Here is a 13,761-nt window from a genome sequence, read left to right on the forward strand (position 1 = left end):
CAGACATCCACAAGCATCAGACATCCACAAGCATCAGACATGCTTAGCATCAGACATCCACAAGCATCAGACATGCTTAGCATCAGACATCCTCAAGCATCAGACATCCACAAGCATCAGACATCCACAAGCATCAGACATCCACAAGCATCACAAGCATCAGACATCCACAAGCATCAGACATCCACAAGCATCAGACATCCACAAGCATCAGACATCCACAAGCAACAGACATCCACAAGCAACAGACATCCACAAGCATCAGACATCCACAAGCATCACAAGCATCAGACATCCACAAGCATCACAAGCATCAGACATCCACAAGCATCAGACATCCACAAGCATCAGACATCCACAAGCATCAGACATCCACAAGCATCAGACATCCACAAGCATCAGACATCCACAAGCATCAGACATCCACAAGCATCAGACATCCACAAGCATCAGACATCCACAGCATCAGACATCCACAGCATCAGACATCCACAAGCATCAGACATCCACAAGCAACAGACATCCACAAGCAACAGACATCCACAAGCAACAGACATCCACAAGCATCAGACATCCACAAGCATCAGATATCCACAAGCATCACAAGCATCAGACATCCACAAGCATCAGACATGCTTAGCATCAGACATCCACAAGCATCAGACATGCTTAGCATCAGACATCCACAAGCAACAGACATCCACAAGCAACAGACATCCACAAGCATCAGACATCCACAAGCATCAGACATCCACAAGCATCACAAGCATCAGACATCCACAAGCATCAGACATCCACAAGCATCAGACATCCACAAGCATCAGACATCCACAAGCATCAGACATCCACAAGCATCAGACATCCACAAGCATCACAAGCAGCAGACATCCACAAGCATCAGGCATCCACAAGCGGCAGGCATCCACAAGCGTCAGACATCCACAAGCATCACAAGCATCAGACATCCACAAGCATCAGACATCCACAAGCATCAGACATCCACAAGCATGAGACATCCACAAGCATCAGACATCCACAAGCATCAGACATCCACAAGCATCAGACATCCACAAGCATCAGACATCCACAAGCATCAGATATGCTTAGCATCAGACATCCACAAGCAACAGACATCCACAAGCATCAGACATCCACAAGCATCAGACATCCACAAGCATCAGGCATCCACAAGCATCACAAGCAGCAGACATCCACAAGCATCAGGCATCCACAAGCGGCAGGCATCCACAAGCGTCAGACATCCACAAGCATCACAAGCATCAGACATCCACAAGCATCAGACATCCACAAGCATCAGACATCCACAAGCAGCAGACATCCACAAGCAGCAGACATCCACAAGCAGCAGACATCCACAAGCATCAGACATCCACAAGCATCAGACATCCACAAGCATCAGACATCCACAAGCATCAGACATCCACAAGCATCAGACATGCTTAGCATCAGACATCCACAAGCATCAGACATGCTTAGCATCAGACATCCACAAGCAACAGACATCCACAAGCAACAGACATCCACAAGCATCAGACATCCACAAGCATCAGACATCCACAAGCATCAGACATCCACAAGCATCAGACATCCACAAGCATCAGACATCCACAAGCATCAGACATCCACAAGCATCAGACATCCACAAGCATCAGACATCCACAAGCATCAGACATCCACAAGCATCAGACATCCACAGCATCAGACATCCACAGCATCAGACATCCACAAGCATCAGACATGCTTAGCATCAGACATCCACAAGCATCAGACATCCACAAGCATCAAACATCCACAAGCATCACACATCCACAAGCATCACAAGCATCAGACATCCACAAGCATCAGACATCCACACGCATCAGACATCCACAAGCATCACAAGCATCAGACATCCACAAGCATCAGACATCCACAAGCATCACAAGCATCAGACATCCACAAGCATCAGACATCCACAAGCATCAGACATCCACAAGCATCAGACATCCACAAGCATCAGACATCCACAAGCATCAGACATGCTTAGCATCAGACATCCACAAGCATCAGACATGCTTAGCATCAGACATCCACAAGCATCAGACATCCACAAGCATCAAACATCCACAAGCATCAGACATCCACAAGCATCACAAGCATCAGACATCCACAAGCATCAGACATCCACAAGCATCAGACATCCACAAGCATCAGACATCCACAAGCATCAGACATCCACAGCATCAGACATCCACAAGCATCAGGCATGCTTAGCATCAGACATCCACAAGCAACAGACATCCACAAGCAACAGACATCCACAAGCATCAGACATCCACAAGCATCAGACATCCACAAGCATCACAAGCATCAGACATCCACAAGCATCAGACATGCTTAGCATCAGACATCCACAAGCATCAGACATGCTTAGCATCAGACATCCACAAGCAACAGACATCCACAAGCATCAGACATCCACAAGCATCAGACATCCACAAGCATCACAAGCATCAGACATCCACAAGCATCAGACATCCACAAGCATCAGACATCCACAAGCATCACAAGCATCAGACATCCACAAGCATCAGACATCCACAAGCATCAGACATCCACAAGCATCACAAGCAGCAGACATCCACAAGCATCAGGCATCCACAAGCGGCAGGCATCCACAAGCGTCAGACATCCACAAGCATCAGACATCCACAAGCATCAGACAAGCATCAGACATCCACAAGCATGAGACATCCACAAGCATCAGACATCCACAAGCATCAGACATCCACAAGCATCAGACATCCACAAGCATCAGACATCCACAAGCATCAGACATGCTTAGCATCAGACATCCACAAGCAACAGACATCCACAAGCAACAGACATCCACAAGCAACAGACATCCACAAGCATCAGACATCCACAAGCATCAGACATCCACAAGCATCACAAGCATCAGACATCCACAAGCATCAGACATCCACAAGAAACAGACATCCACAAGCATCAGACATCCACAAGCATCAGACATCCACAAGCATCAGACATCCACAAGCAACAGACATCCACAAGCAACAGACATCCACAAGCATCACACATCCACAAGCATCACAAGCATCAGACATCCACAAGCATCACACATCCACAAGCATCAGACATCCACAAGCATCACAAGCATCAGACATCCACAAGCATCAGACATCCACAAGCATCACAAGCATCAGACATCCACAAGCATCAGACATCCACAAGCATCAGACATCCACAAGCATCACACGCAGCAGACATCCACAAGCATCAGGCATCCACAAGCGGCAGGCATCCACAAGCGTCAGACATCCACAAGCAACAGACATCCACAAGCATCAGACATCCACAAGCATCAGACATCCACAAGCATCAGACATCCACAAGCATCAGACATCCACAAGCATCAGACATCCACAAGCATCAGACATCCACAAGCAACAGACATCCACAAGCAACAGACATCCACAAGCATCACACATCCACAAGCATCACAAGCATCAGACAGCCACAAGCATCAGACATCCACAAGCATCAGACATCCACAAGCATCAGACATCCACAAGCATCAGACATCCACAAGCATCACAAGCAGCAGACATCCACAAGCGGCAGGCATCCACAAGCATCAGACATCCACAAGCATCAGACATCCACAAGCATCAGACATCCACAAGCATCAGACATCCACAAGCATCACAAGCATCAGACATCCACAAGCATCAGACATCCACAAGCATCAGACATCCACAAGCATGAGACATCCACAAGCATGAGACATCCACAAGCATGAGACATCCACAAGCATCAGACATCCACAAGCATCAGACATCCACAAGCAGCAGACATCCACAAGCATCAGACATCCACAAGCATCAGACATCCACAAGCATCAGACATCCACAAGCATCAGACATGCTTAGCATCAGACATCCACAAGCATCAGACATGCTTAGCATCAGACATCCACAAGCAACAGACATCCACAAGCATCAGACATGCTTAGCATCAGACATCCACAAGCAGCAGACATCCACAAGCATCAGACATCCACAAGCATCAGACATCCACAAGCATCAGACATCCACAAGCATCAGACATCCACAAGCATCAGACATCCACAAGCATCACAAGCATCAGACATCCACAAGCATCAGACATCCACAAGCATCAGACATCCACAAGCATCAGACATCCACAAGCATCAGACATCCACAAGCAACAGACATCCACAAGCAACAGATATCCACAAACATCACACATCCACAAGCATCACAAGCATCAGACATCCACAAGCATCACACATCCACAAGCATCACAAGCATCAGACATCCACAAGCATCAGACATCCACAAGCATCAGACATCCACAAGCATCAGACATCCACAAGCATCACAAGCATCAGACATCCACAAGCATCACAAGCAGCAGACATCCACAAGCATCAGGCATCAACAAGCGGCAGGCATCCACAAGCGTCAGACATCCACAAGCAACAGACATCCACAAGCAACAGACATCCACAAGCATCACACATCCACAAGCATCAAAAGCATCAGACATCCACAAGCATCAGACATCCACAAGCATCAGACATCCACAAGCATCAGACATCCACAAGCATCAGACATCCACAAGCAACAGACATCCACAAGCAACAGACATCCACAAGCATCAGACATCCACAAGCATCACAAGCTGCAGACATCCACAAGCATCAGGCATCCACAAGCGTCGGGCATCCACAAGCGTCAGACATCCACAAGCAACAGACATCCACAAGCAACAGACATCCACAAGCATCAGACATCCACAAGCAACAGACATCCACAAGCAACAGACATCCACAAGCATCAGACATCCACAAGCATCACAAGCAGCAGACATCCACAAGCATCAGGCATCCACAAGCGTCGGGCATCCACAAGCATCAGACATCCACAAGCATCAGACATCCACAAGCAACAGACATCCACAAGCAACAGACATCCACAAGCATCAGACATCCACAAGCATCACAAGCAGCAGACATCCACAAGCATCAGGCATCCACAAGCGTCGGGCATCCACAAGCGTCAGACATCCACAAGCAACAGACATCCACAAGCAACAGACATCCACAAGCAACAGACATCCACAAGCAACAGACATCCACAAGCATCACACATCCACAAGCATCACAAGCATCACACATCCACAAGCATCACAAGCATCAGACATCCACAATCATCAGACATCCACAAGCATCACAAGCATCAGACATCCACAAGCATCACAAGCAGCAGACATCCACAAGCATCAGGCATCCACAAGCGGCAGGCATCCACAAGCGTCAGACATTCACAAGCAGCAGACATCCACAAGCAACAGACATCCACAAGCAACAGACATCCACAAGCATCACACATCCACAAGCATCACAAGCATCAGACATCCACAAGCATCACAAGCATCAGACATCCACAAGCATCAGACATCCACAAGCATCAGACATCCACAAGCATCACAAGCATCAGACATCCACAAGCATCAGACATCCACAAGCATCACAAGCAGCAGACATCCACAAGCATCAGGCATCCACAAGCGGCAGACATCCACAAGCGTCAGACATCCACAAGCATCACAAGCATCAGACATCCACAAGCATCAGACATCCACAAGCATCAGACATCCACAAGCATCAGACATCCACAAGCATCAGACATCCACAAGCATCAGACATCCACAAGCAACAGACATCCACAAGCAACAGACATCCACAAGCATCAGACATCCACAAGCATCACAAGCATCAGACATCCACAAGCATCACAAGCATCAGACATCCACAAGCATCAGACATCCACAAGCATCAGACATCCACAAGCATCAGACATCCACAAGCATCAGACATCCACAAGCATCAGACATCCACAAGCATCAGACATCCACAAGCAACAGACATCCACAAGCATCACACATCCACAAGCATCACAAGCATCAGACATCCACAAGCATCAGACATCCACAAGCATCAGACATCCACAAGCATCAGACATCCACAAGCATCAGACATCCACAAGCATCACAAGCAGCAGACATCCACAAGCATCAGGCATCCACAAGCGGCAGGCATCCACAAGCGTCAGACATCCACAAGCATCACAAGCATCAGACATCCACAAGCATCAGACATCCACAAGCATCAGACATCCACAAGCATCAGACATCCACAAGCATCAGACATCCACAAGAAACAGACATCCACAAGCATCAGACATCCACAAGCATCAGACATCCACAAGCAACAGACATCCACAAGCAACAGACATCCACAAGCATCACACATCCACAAGCATCAGACATCCACAAGCATCACACATCCACAAGCATCAGACATCCACAAGCATCACAAGCATCAGACATCCACAAGCATCAGACATCCACAAGCATCACAAGCATCAGACATCCACAAGCATCAGACATCCACAAGCATCAGACATCCACAAGCATCACACGCAGCAGACATCCACAAGCATCAGGCATCCACAAGCGGCAGGCATCCACAAGCGTCAGACATCCACAAGCAACAGACATCCACAAGCATCAGACATCCACAAGCATCAGACATCCACAAGCATCAGACATCCACAAGCATCAGACATCCACAAGCATCAGACATCCACAAGCATCAGACATCCACAAGCAACAGACATCCACAAGCAACAGACATCCACAAGCATCACACATCCACAAGCATCAGACAGCCACAAGCATCAGACATCCACAAGCATCAGACATCCACAAGCATCAGACATCCACAAGCATCAGACATCCACAAGCATCACAAGCAGCAGACATCCACAAGCATCAGGCATCCACAAGCGGCAGGCATCCACAAGCATCAGACATCCACAAGCATCACAAGCATCAGACATCCACAAGCATCAGACATCCACAAGCATCACAAGCATCAGACATCCACAAGCATCAGACATCCACAAGCATCAGACATCCACAAGCATCAGACATCCACAAGCATGAGACATCCACAAGCATGAGACATCCACAAGCATGAGACATCCACAAGCAGCAGACATCCACAAGCATCAGACATCCACAAGCATCAGACATCCACAAGCATCAGACATCCACACGCATCAGACATGCTTAGCATCAGACATCCACAAGCATCAGACATGCTTAGCATCAGACATGCTTAGCATCAGACATCCACAAGCAACAGACATCCACAAGCAACAGACATCCACAAGCAACAGACATCCACAAGCATCAGACATCCACAAGCATCAGACATCCACAAGCAACAGACATCCACAAGCATCAGACATCCACAAGCATCAGACATCCACAAGCATCAGACATCCACAAGCATCAGACATGCTTAGCATCAGACATCCACAAGCATCAGACATGCTTAGCATCAGACATCCTCAAGCATCAGACATCCACAAGCATCAGACATCCACAAGCATCAGACATCCACAAGCATCACAAGCATCAGACATCCACAAGCATCAGACATCCACAAGCATCAGACATCCACAAGCATCAGACATCCACAAGCAACAGACATCCACAAGCAACAGACATCCACAAGCATCAGACATCCACAAGCATCACAAGCATCAGACATCCACAAGCATCACAAGCATCAGACATCCACAAGCATCAGACATCCACAAGCATCAGACATCCACAAGCATCAGACATCCACAAGCATCAGACATCCACAAGCATCAGACATCCACAAGCATCAGACATCCACAAGCATCAGACATCCACAAGCATCAGACATCCACAAGCATCAGACATCCACAGCATCAGACATCCACAGCATCAGACATCCACAAGCATCAGACATGCTTAGCATCAGACATCCACAAGCAACAGACATCCACAAGCAACAGACATCCACAAGCATCAGACATCCACAAGCATCAGATATCCACAAGCATCACAAGCATCAGACATCCACAAGCATCAGACATGCTTAGCATCAGACATCCACAAGCATCAGACATGCTTAGCATCAGACATCCACAAGCAACAGACATCCACAAGCAACAGACATCCACAAGCATCAGACATCCACAAGCATCAGACATCCACAAGCATCACAAGCATCAGACATCCACAAGCATCAGACATCCACAAGCATCAGACATCCACAAGCATCAGACATCCACAAGCATCAGACATCCACAAGCATCAGACATCCACAAGCATCAGACATCCACAAGCATCACAAGCAGCAGACATCCACAAGCATCAGGCATCCACAAGCGGCAGGCATCCACAAGCGTCAGACATCCACAAGCATCACAAGCATCAGACATCCACAAGCATCAGACATCCACAAGCATCAGACATCCACAAGCACGAGACATCCACAAGCATCAGACATCCACAAGCATCAGACATCCACAAGCATCAGACATCCACAAGCATCAGACATCCACAAGCATCAGATATGCTTAGCATCAGACATCCACAAGCAACAGACATCCACAAGCAACAGACATCCACAAGCAACAGACATCCACAAGCATCAGACATCCACAAGCATCAGACATCCACAAGCATCAGACATCCACAAGCATCAGACATCCACAAGCATCAGACATCCACAAGCATCAGACATCCACAAGCAACAGACATCCACAAGCAACAGACATCCACAAGCATCACACATCCACAAGCATCACAAGCATCAGACATCCACAAGCATCAGACATCCACAAGCATCAGACATCCACAAGCATCAGACATCCACAAGCATCACAAGCAGCAGACATCCACAAGCATCAGGCATCCACAAGCGGCAGGCATCCACAAGCGTCAGACATCCACAAGCATCACAAGCATCAGACATCCACAAGCATCAGACATCCACAAGCATCAGACATCCACAAGCAGCAGACATCCACAAGCAGCAGACATCCACAAGCAGCAGACATCCACAAGCATCAGACATCCACAAGCATCAGACATCCACAAGCATCAGACATCCACAAGCATCAGACATGCTTAGCATCAGACATCCACAAGCATCAGACATGCTTAGCATCAGACATCCACAAGCAACAGACATCCACAAGCAACAGACATCCACAAGCATCAGACATCCACAAGCATCAGACATCCACAAGCATCAGACATCCACAAGAAACAGACATCCACAAGCATCAGACATCCACAAGCATCAGACATCCACAAGCATCAGACATCCACAAGCATCAGACATCCACAAGCATCAGACATCCACAAGCATCAGACATCCACAAGCATCAGACATCCACAGCATCAGACATCCACAGCATCAGACATCCACAAGCATCAGACATGCTTAGCATCAGACATCCACAAGCATCAGACATCCACAAGCATCAAACATCCACAAGCATCACACATCCACAAGCATCACAAGCATCAGACATCCACAAGCATCAGACATCCACACGCATCAGACATCCACAAGCATCACAAGCATCAGACATCCACAAGCATCAGACATCCACAAGCATCACAAGCATCAGACATCCACAAGCATCAGACATCCACAAGCATCAGACATCCACAAGCATCAGACATCCACAAGCATCAGACATCCACAAGCATCAGACATCCACAAGCATCAGACATCCACAAGCATCAGACATGCTTAGCATCAGACATCCACAAGCATCAGACATCCACAAGCATCAAACATCCACAAGCATCAGACATCCACAAGCATCACAAGCATCAGACATCCACAAGCATCAGACATCCACAAGCATCAGACATCCACAAGCATCAGACATCCACAAGCATCAGACATCCACAGCATCAGACATCCACAAGCATCAGGCATGCTTAGCATCAGACATCCACAAGCAACAGACATCCACAAGCATCAGACATCCACAAGCATCAGACATCCACAAGCATCACAAGCATCAGACATCCACAAGCATCAGACATGCTTAGCATCAGACATCCACAAGCATCAGACATGCTTAGCATCAGACATCCACAAGCAACAGACATCCACAAGCAACAGACATCCACAAGCATCAGACATCCACAAGCATCAGACATCCACAAGCATCACAAGCATCAGACATCCACAAGCATCAGACATCCACAAGCATCAGACATCCACAAGCATCACAAGCATCAGACATCCACAAGCATCAGACATCCACAAGCATCAGACATCCACAAGCATCACAAGCAGCAGACATCCACAAGCATCAGGCATCCACAAGCGGCAGGTATCCACAAGCGTCAGACATCCACAAGCATCAGACATCCACAAGCATCAGACAAGCATCAGACATCCACAAGCATGAGACATCCACAAGCATCAGACATCCACAAGCATCAGACATCCACAAGCATCAGACATCCACAAGCATCAGACATCCACAAGCATCAGACATGCTTAGCATCAGACATCCACAAGCAACAGACATCCACAAGCAACAGACATCCACAAGCAACAGACATCCACAAGCATCAGACATCCACAAGCATCAGACATCCACAAGCATCACAAGCATCAGACATCCACAAGCATCAGACATCCACAAGAAACAGACATCCACAAGCATCAGACATCCACAAGCATCAGACATCCACAAGCATCAGACATCCACAAGCAACAGACATCCACAAGCAACAGACATCCACAAGCATCACACATCCACAAGCATCACAAGCATCAGACATCCACAAGCATCACACATCCACAAGCATCAGACATCCACAAGCATCACAAGCATCAGACATCCACAAGCATCAGACATCCACAAGCATCACAAGCATCAGACATCCACAAGCATCAGACATCCACAAGCATCAGACATCCACAAGCATCACACGCAGCAGACATCCACAAGCATCAGGCATCCACAAGCGGCAGGCATCCACAAGCGTCAGACATCCACAAGCAACAGACATCCACAAGCATCAGACATCCACAAGCATCAGACATCCACAAGCATCAGACATCCACAAGCATCAGACATCCACAAGCATCAGACATCCACAAGCATCAGACATCCACAAGCAACAGACATCCACAAGCAACAGACATCCACAAGCATCACACATCCACAAGCATCACAAGCATCAGACAGCCACAAGCATCAGACATCCACAAGCATCAGACATCCACAAGCATCAGACATCCACAAGCATCAGACATCCACAAGCATCACAAGCAGCAGACATCCACAAGCGGCAGGCATCCACAAGCATCAGACATCCACAAGCATCACAAGCATCAGACATCCACAAGCATCAGACATCCACAAGCATCAGACATCCACAAGCATCACAAGCATCAGACATCCACAAGCATCAGACATCCACAAGCATCAGACATCCACAAGCATGAGACATCCACAAGCATGAGACATCCACAAGCATGAGACATCCACAAGCATCAGACATCCACAAGCATCAGACATCCACAAGCAGCAGACATCCACAAGCATCAGACATCCACAAGCATCAGACATCCACAAGCATCAGACATCCACAAGCATCAGACATGCTTAGCATCAGACATCCACAAGCATCAGACATGCTTAGCATCAGACATCCACAAGCAACAGACATCCACAAGCATCAGACATGCTTAGCATCAGACATCCACAAGCAGCAGACATCCACAAGCATCAGACATCCACAAGCATCAGACATCCACAAGCATCAGACATCCACAAGCATCAGACATCCACAAGCATCAGACATCCACAAGCATCACAAGCATCAGACATCCACAAGCATCAGACATCCACAAGCATCAGACATCCACAAGCATCAGACATCCACAAGCATCAGACATCCACAAGCATCAGACATCCACAAGCAACAGACATCCACAAGCAACAGATATCCACAAACATCACACATCCACAAGCATCACAAGCATCAGACATCCACAAGCATCACACATCCACAAGCATCACAAGCATCAGACATCCACAAGCATCAGACATCCACAAGCATCAGACATCCACAAGCATCAGACATCCACAAGCATCACAAGCATCAGACATCCACAAGCATCACAAGCAGCAGACATCCACAAGCATCAGGCATCAACAAGCGGCAGGCATCCACAAGCGTCAGACATCCACAAGCAACAGACATCCACAAGCAACAGACATCCACAAGCATCACACATCCACAAGCATCAAAAGCATCAGACATCCACAAGCATCAGACATCCACAAGCATCAGACATCCACAAGCATCAGACATCCACAAGCATCAGACATCCACAAGCAACAGACATCCACAAGCAACAGACATCCACAAGCATCAGACATCCACAAGCATCACAAGCTGCAGACATCCACAAGCATCAGGCATCCACAAGCGTCGGGCATCCACAAGCGTCAGACATCCACAAGCAACAGACATCCACAAGCAACAGACATCCACAAGCATCAGACATCCACAAGCAACAGACATCCACAAGCAACAGACATCCACAAGCATCAGACATCCACAAGCATCACAAGCAGCAGACATCCACAAGCATCAGGCATCCACAAGCGTCGGGCATCCACAAGCATCAGACATCCACAAGCATCAGACATCCACAAGCAACAGACATCCACAAGCAACAGACATCCACAAGCATCAGACATCCACAAGCATCACAAGCAGCAGACATCCACAAGCATCAGGCATCCACAAGCGTCGGGCATCCACAAGCGTCAGATCACAAGCATCAGACATCCACAATCATCAGACATCCACAAGCATCACAAGCATCAGACATCCACAAGCATCACAAGCAGCAGACATCCACAAGCATCAGGCATCCACAAGCGGCAGGCATCCACAAGCGTCAGACATTCACAAGCAGCAGACATCCACAAGCAACAGACATCCACAAGCAACAGACATCCACAAGCATCACACATCCACAAGCATCACAAGCATCAGACATCCACAAGCATCACAAGCATCAGACATCCACAAGCATCAGACATCCACAAGCATCAGACATCCACAAGCATCACAAGCATCAGACATCCACAAGCATCAGACATCCACAAGCATCACAAGCAGCAGACATCCACAAGCATCAGGCATCCACAAGCGGCAGACATCCACAAGCGTCAGACATCCACAAGCATCACAAGCATCAGACATCCACAAGCATCAGACATCCACAAGCATCAGACATCCACAAGCATCAGACATCCACAAGCATCAGACATCCACAAGCATCAGACATCCACAAGCATCAGACATGCTTAGCATCAGACATCCACAAGCATCAGACATGCTTAGCATCAGACATCCACAAGCAACAGACATCCACAAGCAACAGACATCCACAAGCATCAGACATCCACAAGCATCACAAGCATCAGACATCCACAAGCATCAGACATCCACAAGCATCAGACATCCACAAGCATCAGACATCCACAAGCAACAGACATCCACAAGCAACAGACATCCACAAGCATCACACATCCACAAGCATCACAAGCATCAGACATCCACAAGCATCACAAGCATCAGACATCCACAAGCATCAGACATCCACAAGCATCACAAGCATCAGACATCCACAAGCATCAGACATCCACAAGCATGAGACATCCACAAGCATCAGACATCCACAAGCATCAGACATCCACAAGCATCAGACATCCACAAGCATCAGATATGCTTAGCATCAGACATCCACAAGCAACAGACATCCACAAG

This window comes from Lissotriton helveticus, chromosome 3_1, assembly GCF_964261635.1.
Source record: "Lissotriton helveticus chromosome 3_1, aLisHel1.1, whole genome shotgun sequence".
Classification (NCBI taxonomy): domain Eukaryota; kingdom Metazoa; phylum Chordata; class Amphibia; order Caudata; family Salamandridae; genus Lissotriton; species Lissotriton helveticus.